The sequence below is a fragment of the Crassostrea angulata genome, unplaced genomic scaffold (genome assembly GCF_025612915.1).
Source record: "Crassostrea angulata isolate pt1a10 unplaced genomic scaffold, ASM2561291v2 HiC_scaffold_365, whole genome shotgun sequence".
Classification (NCBI taxonomy): Eukaryota; Metazoa; Mollusca; class Bivalvia; order Ostreida; family Ostreidae; genus Magallana; species Magallana angulata.
In genome coordinates, this window is record NW_026441918.1 from 3,203 (window position 1) to 10,991 (window position 7,789).

The following is a 7,789-nucleotide window of genomic DNA, read 5'->3' on the forward strand; positions in this document are numbered from 1 at the left end:
TGACCGTGCTGAAACAACAAAGTGATGTACGGATCGATAACCAGATAACGTTATGTGTTTTCATACGACCACATGTTGTAAATAATTATGAAGTTTTATTACTTTTCAAAGCACTAGCATGTCATTTTGTTACACAAATGATTATGTATATCTATACTTTAATTGCATATAACTTATTATTTTAAAAAATATTTAAAGAGTATTTAAATCCAACTTGTTGAAAACGTCTTGGACAAATAAATGTCGATGGCGATTTATCAGCTTTTCCCCATGACATCAGATTTTACCTGAATGCACAACCTTCCAGTTCCACATTGATTATTTATCATCGACGCCTTACATGTATCAATGTAGATGATAAGTAGTGCCACTGTTTTAGACTGTGTTGGTATATTTACATGGACTGGTATATAATCAATATTTTAATTTTTGCATGTGTACCAATTAATTAAAAGAAATCATTTTTACTCTGACAAATTGCCTCAAAGTATCACTTCAGGCTTCAGGATCATGAAGGAATATTAGACTAAGTCAAAATTTCAGGCAACCATAATATTATTGTTCATCATAAAATATCGATTAAAATTTGTAATTGACAAATCTATATCAAGACAATGTTAGTAGCATTTCAATTTTGTCAGTGATTTCAATCTAGAGGCGTTAAGACAGTGTACAATTTTTGACTTAAGTCTAAGATTGCTTCATGATCCTGAAGCCTGACTGCTGATCCATGTGGCTTCAAATGAAAATGTCACTGCTTAGCTTGTTTACATTGAAATTAAATAGTCTTAATATTTGTTTAGAATTAATTTCAATATAACAGTGTGTCATAATTTATATTACCAGTATATGTAAATTAAAATTATGGTCTAGAATAAAAAAAAAGATGATACAAGATAGGTTAATTGTTGTGAGAATTATTACGGGCCGCCAGAAGGCGGTCCGTTATTTGATATACATTTAAATATTGTCACTGCGTTTCTGCGGGATATTTTTTATTTTTTACAGAATTAATTTTATGCCATTTTTATGAACTAAAAGTAAATTTGCATATAGAAATATGTTTAATGCCTTTTTAAAAAAAAATACATTTTTTGGTTTTACTCGTAAATATAAAGTATGTCATAGACTGTTATGTTAGACACGTTGTTTTTTTCCTCGAGACTATAATCTATTCGGAAGATTTCGGAGTTTTTCATTCGTTTCAAAACAAAGTATCGGTATAAGGGACATAATGAAGACCTGAAATACTAAAGACCTGAATAACATGAACTTTTATATAGATGATATATTTAAATTTCTATTTGCTGCGTCCAAAAAAAAAAAAAAGGAAACAAATCCGGCATATTTTTTAATTCTAAAATTGTGCAGATTCTACCTGATGACATGACCTCACATGTACCTTTAAAATAATCCAATTTTATTTTATTATGAGGTCCCTTAAAATCATTTAAACTAATGCATTAAGGTTTAATTCAATACAATGCGACAAAAATATCAAAATGGTTTGAAATACATAATATCCAAGAGAATAATGATGAGCTGAACTTTGTATTAGAATAATGTACAAATCAATGTGTTCTCTATTACTTTATACTATTGCAATTATCATACAATTACCGTTAGAAATGCTTACGGTAACGAAATCGTTTCTTAATAATAATACATGTAGTAAAATTTTTAACTTCAAAACGTATTTCTGAAAATATATTAAAATTTACCCTTAAAATTAGTACAAACAACTCGTTAATGTTTGTGGGTTTTTTTTATGTAATTAACCAATGGTGATGCATACAACTATATTTTGGCGGCCCATTTGACGCTTGCGTCAATATGATCTCTTGTTACCTCTGAGTCTCTAATATTGTATTGTTTTGCTGACCAGTCTTAACTATCAACATGATCATGCAGGTTGTTTAACATGTTTAATTTATCAGAACAATTTTAAATGAAGGGTGTGGGGTACCCGTGTCATCTTAAATATCAACATGATCAGGTTTTTTAACATGTTTAAATTATCAGAACAATTTTTAAATGAAATTATTTGTCAGGCGCATTGACTGTCCTTGCAGACAATTAAAGATTTTTTTCAAAGCAATACAGTTATCTTTGTTAGGTAACATTACATTGTTAATAGCTACAACTAGATTGTCATCCCCTTCATTCAACTCGCATCATGCAATTACTGTACACCCTGCTTTCAATGACAGGGGTCAGTCAAAACATTTCGTTGAGACTTATCTGAAGTTAAGGCGGCTATGTCGATTCAAAGCTTTTATGTAGTGCACTGTAAAATTTTGACTTTATTTGTTTTAATTGACCGGAATACATAATCTAGAAAGAAAAAGAGTGATAGCCTTGAGGTTTCAAAATAAGAGGTGCTATTTTTTGTTTTTCACACCTTTATTAGCTGATCGCCAGCCTCAAAGATTTCATACTAATCAACTATTACTTGTATCGCTGCATAAAATTTGAGTTCAAGTCTAAATAACTGGTAATTTTTATGATTTCATTTACGCTGTACCTTATACGTGTATTTCATTTGTAGACTCCTATACTACTTGTGTTGTGTAGAAGAGGTGAAAGATGCGGGGTACCCGTGTCATGGTGTTTGATTCCATATGATGTATGCTCCAGTGACTCATTACAATCAACTGCTTCAGCCCCTAAGTTGAATTTATCCAATTGCATTTAACATGTTTTTGGTAAGATTTAAAAATACAGTGCCTTACATATATATTTTCTGTGGGTGGAGACTACACTGCATGTATTTGCGTGTTTTCATTCTGCTGGAAATGTAATTAAACTTGCTTTGAGAGTATGCACTATATCGCAAACATTGATTGCTTAGCATTATCCCTTGACGATAAAGATTGTTTTAATAGGGGGGGGGGGGGGTTCTTTCTGCTATTGTAAACATTTATATCTAAGTCATCTTGGAGTATTAAGTTCTCTTGATTTTATTTAGTATATTGGGAACATTTGTTAATTGCCACAAGAAAATCTGTAATGTTAATAATAATATATATTTATATTTAATATATAAAGAAATCAAAATTTAGGAAGAAAGAACATAAAATATATGTACATGTAAATGTCCAAGTGGCATTTCCAATTATTCTTCTATGTAACGGTGTGTTTTTTCACAGAGGCTACATGTAACTCTTTGCTCATAGGGTTGTATTTTATCAAAAAAGATTTCTCAGGGTGAAAGTTCATTTTTCGTCATTTGACATTGTTTAGTTTATACTGTTGTAAAGTGCAAGTGCTAAAATATATAATGTTAATACCGGTATGTTAAACTTTGTAGGCTTATGCGTGAGACCATCTGTATCAATTGGTGAATTGGCTGGTTCTACCTCCCTATGTTCCTGCCTGTTATCCAGCTTTTCCTATGTGGAGACCATCGGCATAATTTTGTATGAGGAAAACAATTATGTGCATTGATAACCTCCAAACAGAAATATCAACATGATTATATATGTTAATTATACATATACAAACCTAATCTTAGTACATGTATTTATATGTTGAATCTGAGCTAAGGATTTTGCAACTCTTGGTGTTTTTTTTAAAATTATTAGCAATGATATTTAAAACTTAAACAGTCAAAATTAATGTTCATATGCAAATATTATTTATTTAAACCATTATTTATTTGTTAACAGTTTCCTGACTATGAGTTATTTTTTCAATATTCCCTTGAAAAATGAATAATAAATGTTTGAAAATCTATGTATTTGTTGTTGTGATCAACACTCAAAATCTAGGAATTTACATTTTTGTTCATGTTTTGTTGTTTGAGTATTTGTTTATTAAGAAGGGGGTGAGGGTAAGAGTTTTGTGCTTGTCCTTTCTTAAAAACTAACAGCAATGTTGAGGAATACTTTCAAAAAAATAAACAGCAATTTTGAAAGAGAATGTGTTTTAAAATATATTTCATTTACCAATTATTGATTTAGGTAAAAAATAAAATGAAAAAATGCACGGCTTTGATTGTCGCTGAATACATGCACGGATCTTTTTTTTTTTTGGGGGGGGGGGGGGGTGGTCAGCTAGAGGGAACCAGATCCCCCCTGCAAAATTCAAATTTATTTAAATTACATTACAAAATTATACCTTGGACCACCCCCTTCCTGGCAAACTCAAATAACTGTCGGACCGCCCCCCCCCCCCCACCGGAAAAACTTTCTGGATCCGCGCATGGAATATAAAGAGGTAATGCATGTCGTAGTTATCTCTCATGTTTTTTTTCTTTTGATGAATTACTGACCCACGCTGTCACTTGAAATTTATAAATGTATAATATTTATTTCTACTTAAGTTACAATTTTGCCTCCAGCAATACAACCAAGGGAAAATATCGCAAAATGCTCGTAATGTAATTCACATTTCCTGCAACACTATATCCACAGAGTTATTTCCCTTAGCCGAAATCTAGATCGGCATTGCGTTTGAAAAGGGGGTTAAGTTAAGGAAAATACATGTACATCATCTTCAACGCATTTTCGCAAGGGCATAACCTGCATGGATACTTTTGATATTTTACACAGTAATCAAGAAGGTTTTGAGGTAACTGAAAAATGCTGCTGCTTTGTTTCATTCTCCGGATTTGTCTTATTCGTTGATGAAAAATGACGTGATACCCCCGTAAATGATGGATTGTCGAGTGTATTTTTGGAAATGGCGTTGTAATTAACTCGATTCCATTAAAGCAGCAGTGATTTTTGGGTGAAGGAGATCACATTTTACTTATACATGCAAAACAAATAAATGTACAACGGGGGTATGCCCTTGCGATATTGAAAAATATGTGTGACATAGAAAAATGTCTATAAATATCGATGTCACGTGATAGGCACGTGATGACGGTAAATGCACATGTGTGTCGTAACACATGGGTCACTTGAGTTAAGCTAATATTATTATGGGAAAAGCTGTATGCGAGTTTTGATTAATACGACCATCATATTTGTAGCTCGTTTTTGATGACATATTTCTTGGTAATTTAAGCATATGCAACCTTAACAGTGCTGCGTAAAGTAATCGTCATCATCATCAGTGTAACAATAAAAAAAAAGTACCACCTCCAATAAATTCTAATGGTAAAATACATATACACCCAGTAGATAAAGCATCAGAACTTAACAAACATTTTGCAAGCATATCACATATAGAAACAACTAATGAACCCAGGCTTCCACCTCAGGGCCCAGGGCCCCCTCACAGCATAGAAAGAATTAACATCACAGCCCAAGATGTTGTTGATCAATTATCAAATCTAAATATCACCAAACCTCCAGGCCCAGACGGTATCTCACCTAAGATTCTTAAAAATATCATACCTTCAATCAAACATCCAATCGCTAAATTATTTAACCTTACACTTCAACATCAAGAATTACCTTTTATATGGAAATTGTCACATATTACACCTGTATATAAGAACAAGGGCAACCCAGAGGACCCCTCAAACTATAGACCAATTGCACTCACATGCACCTTATGTAAAATACTGGAAAAAATTCTTTTAAAAACCCTGCACAATTATATGAAGGACCACAATCTTTTATTTAAAAACCAATCAGGATTTCAGCCCTCTGATTCCACTATTAATCAGCTTACTGAAATTTATAATATTATAATATCTAACCTTGATAAAGGTAAAGATATTATGTTCATATTTTGTGATATATCAAAAGCTTTCGATAAGGTCTGGCATAAAGGTCTCATCTATAAATTACAAAAATATGGAATCAGAGGAGAAATCCTTGGATGGATAGAAAACTATATTACTGATAGAACACAAAAGGTTGTCATCGAGGGCTATTCCTCAGGAATTGAAACCACTAATGCAGGAGTACCCCAGGGGTCAGTGTTAGGACCCTTCCTCTTTCTTATTTACATTAATGATATTGTTGAAAATATATGCAACCAAATAAGACTCTTTGCAGATGACACATCACTTTTTGTAGTAGTTGATGATAATGATAATAATTCAGCTAAATCATTAACAGCTGATCTTGAAAAAATCAAACAGTGGTCTAATCAATGGCTGGTGGATTTTAATCCAAGCAAAACAATAAATGTTAACTTTTCCAGAAAGAAAAAAACCCATCCCCAGGTCTCTTTTGGTAACACTATAAACAATATTATCCAAAAAAATAATCATTGTCATTTAGGACTTACTTTGCAATCAAATGGGGGATGGTCACATCATATATCAAATATCTACGAAAAAGCATGCCAAAGATTGAACATGCTACGCATACTCAAATATAAAATAAATAGGGAATCTTTGATTAAAATTTACTTTGCATTTATTCGCCCTGTGTTAGAGTATGGTGATGTAGTCTGGGACAATTGTACAGATGAACAAAGTAATTTATTGGAAAGTATACAGATTGAAGCTGCACGAATAATTACTGGTCTTAGACGAAACTCATCTAAACAATACCTATATCAGGAATTAGGCTGGGAAACACTTAAGAAACGTAGAAGTAACCATAAATTAATATTATTGTTCAAAATATTAAACAATTATACTCCTGAATACTTATCTAATATTGTTGGTGAATGTTTCCCCCCACATAATACCTACAATCTTCGAAACAATTTCATCTATCGCACACCTGTTGCAAGAACAACATCTTACTTCAATAGTTTTATACCATCTACAATTATATTGTGGAACAATCTACCTCAAAATACAAAAAATATAAATACAGTTTCAGCATTTAAGAACAGCCTCAAAAATATTAATAGTAAAAAACTGTATATGCATAAATTATTTAACCATGGCAAAAGATTAGAAAATATTTGGCATTGTCAGTTGAGAAATAACAGTAGTAACTTAAATGCTGACCTTTATTCACACCACCTTATTGCTTCTCCACTATGTCAGAAGTGCTTTCTTGAAGTGGAAGACTCTAAACATTATTTCTTACACTGCCCATCATATGCCTCCCAGAGAAAATCTCTATTTGATTATATGAACGACAATTCCATACCAATCACAATTAAGAATCTACTTTTTGGAAGTGATAAACTAACATTTCAAAATAACTTACTATTATTTGATAAAATTCATTTTTACATAAAAAGTACAAACAGATTTAAGTAAATGCATAGGTAAAAATGTACACATTGTATAAAAAATGTATCAAAATGGGTACCACTGACTTTCCTTACACTCCTTTCTTTTCATTTTTTATTGCTTATTTGTTCTCCCCCTCCCCCTCCCACCCCATCCCCCCAAACTTTCCATTTTTTTCTACTCTGTTATTAATTTTTGTTTTGTTTTTATTACATGTTTTTTCTTTTCTTTCTCATTTTTCCCTACATTACATATACTTTTTTATTTCCAACCTTAGCAATTAACCATTATTTTTCTATTTTTTTTTATTTTCATTTTCCTATCATGAGCTATTTGTTTTGTTTATTTTTTTGCACTGTACCTCCTTCCAATACTATTTACAATATTAATCTATTATACAAAATTCCATGGCAATATATATGTATATATATATATTATATATAATTATATAATTACTCATATTATACCTTGACTACAGGAGAGAACATAAATAGGCATTGTGCCTGCTGTTCAATCCAATTCAATGTATTTATATACTTGAATAAAATACTTATTAAATTAAATCATCATCATCATCATCATCATCATAATCATCAAATAAGCCATCTTTAGCTTTGAGTTGAGCTTTAGCTTTGAAATGGGCAACCTTCTGATCCGAATTATCCAGTAAAATGCATTCTGCTGATCTTGAGA

The 7,789-nt window shown here is 31.6% G+C and overlaps 1 long non-coding RNA gene across 2 annotated transcripts; it reads left to right on the forward strand.

Annotated features, from left to right (window-relative positions):
- The first annotated feature begins 329 nt into the window (after nt 1-329).
- Nucleotides 330-4,014, forward strand: LOC128170169 (uncharacterized). Of its 2 annotated transcripts, none has more exons than XR_008241697.1 (3): nt 330-406; nt 2,549-2,705; nt 3,311-4,014. It is a non-coding gene; the product is annotated as an uncharacterized LOC128170169 (long non-coding RNA). The 2 variants fall into 2 exon arrangements; XR_008241699.1 differs by having other exon boundaries at nt 352-384.
- Nucleotides 4,015-7,789: the final 3,775 nt, after the last annotated feature.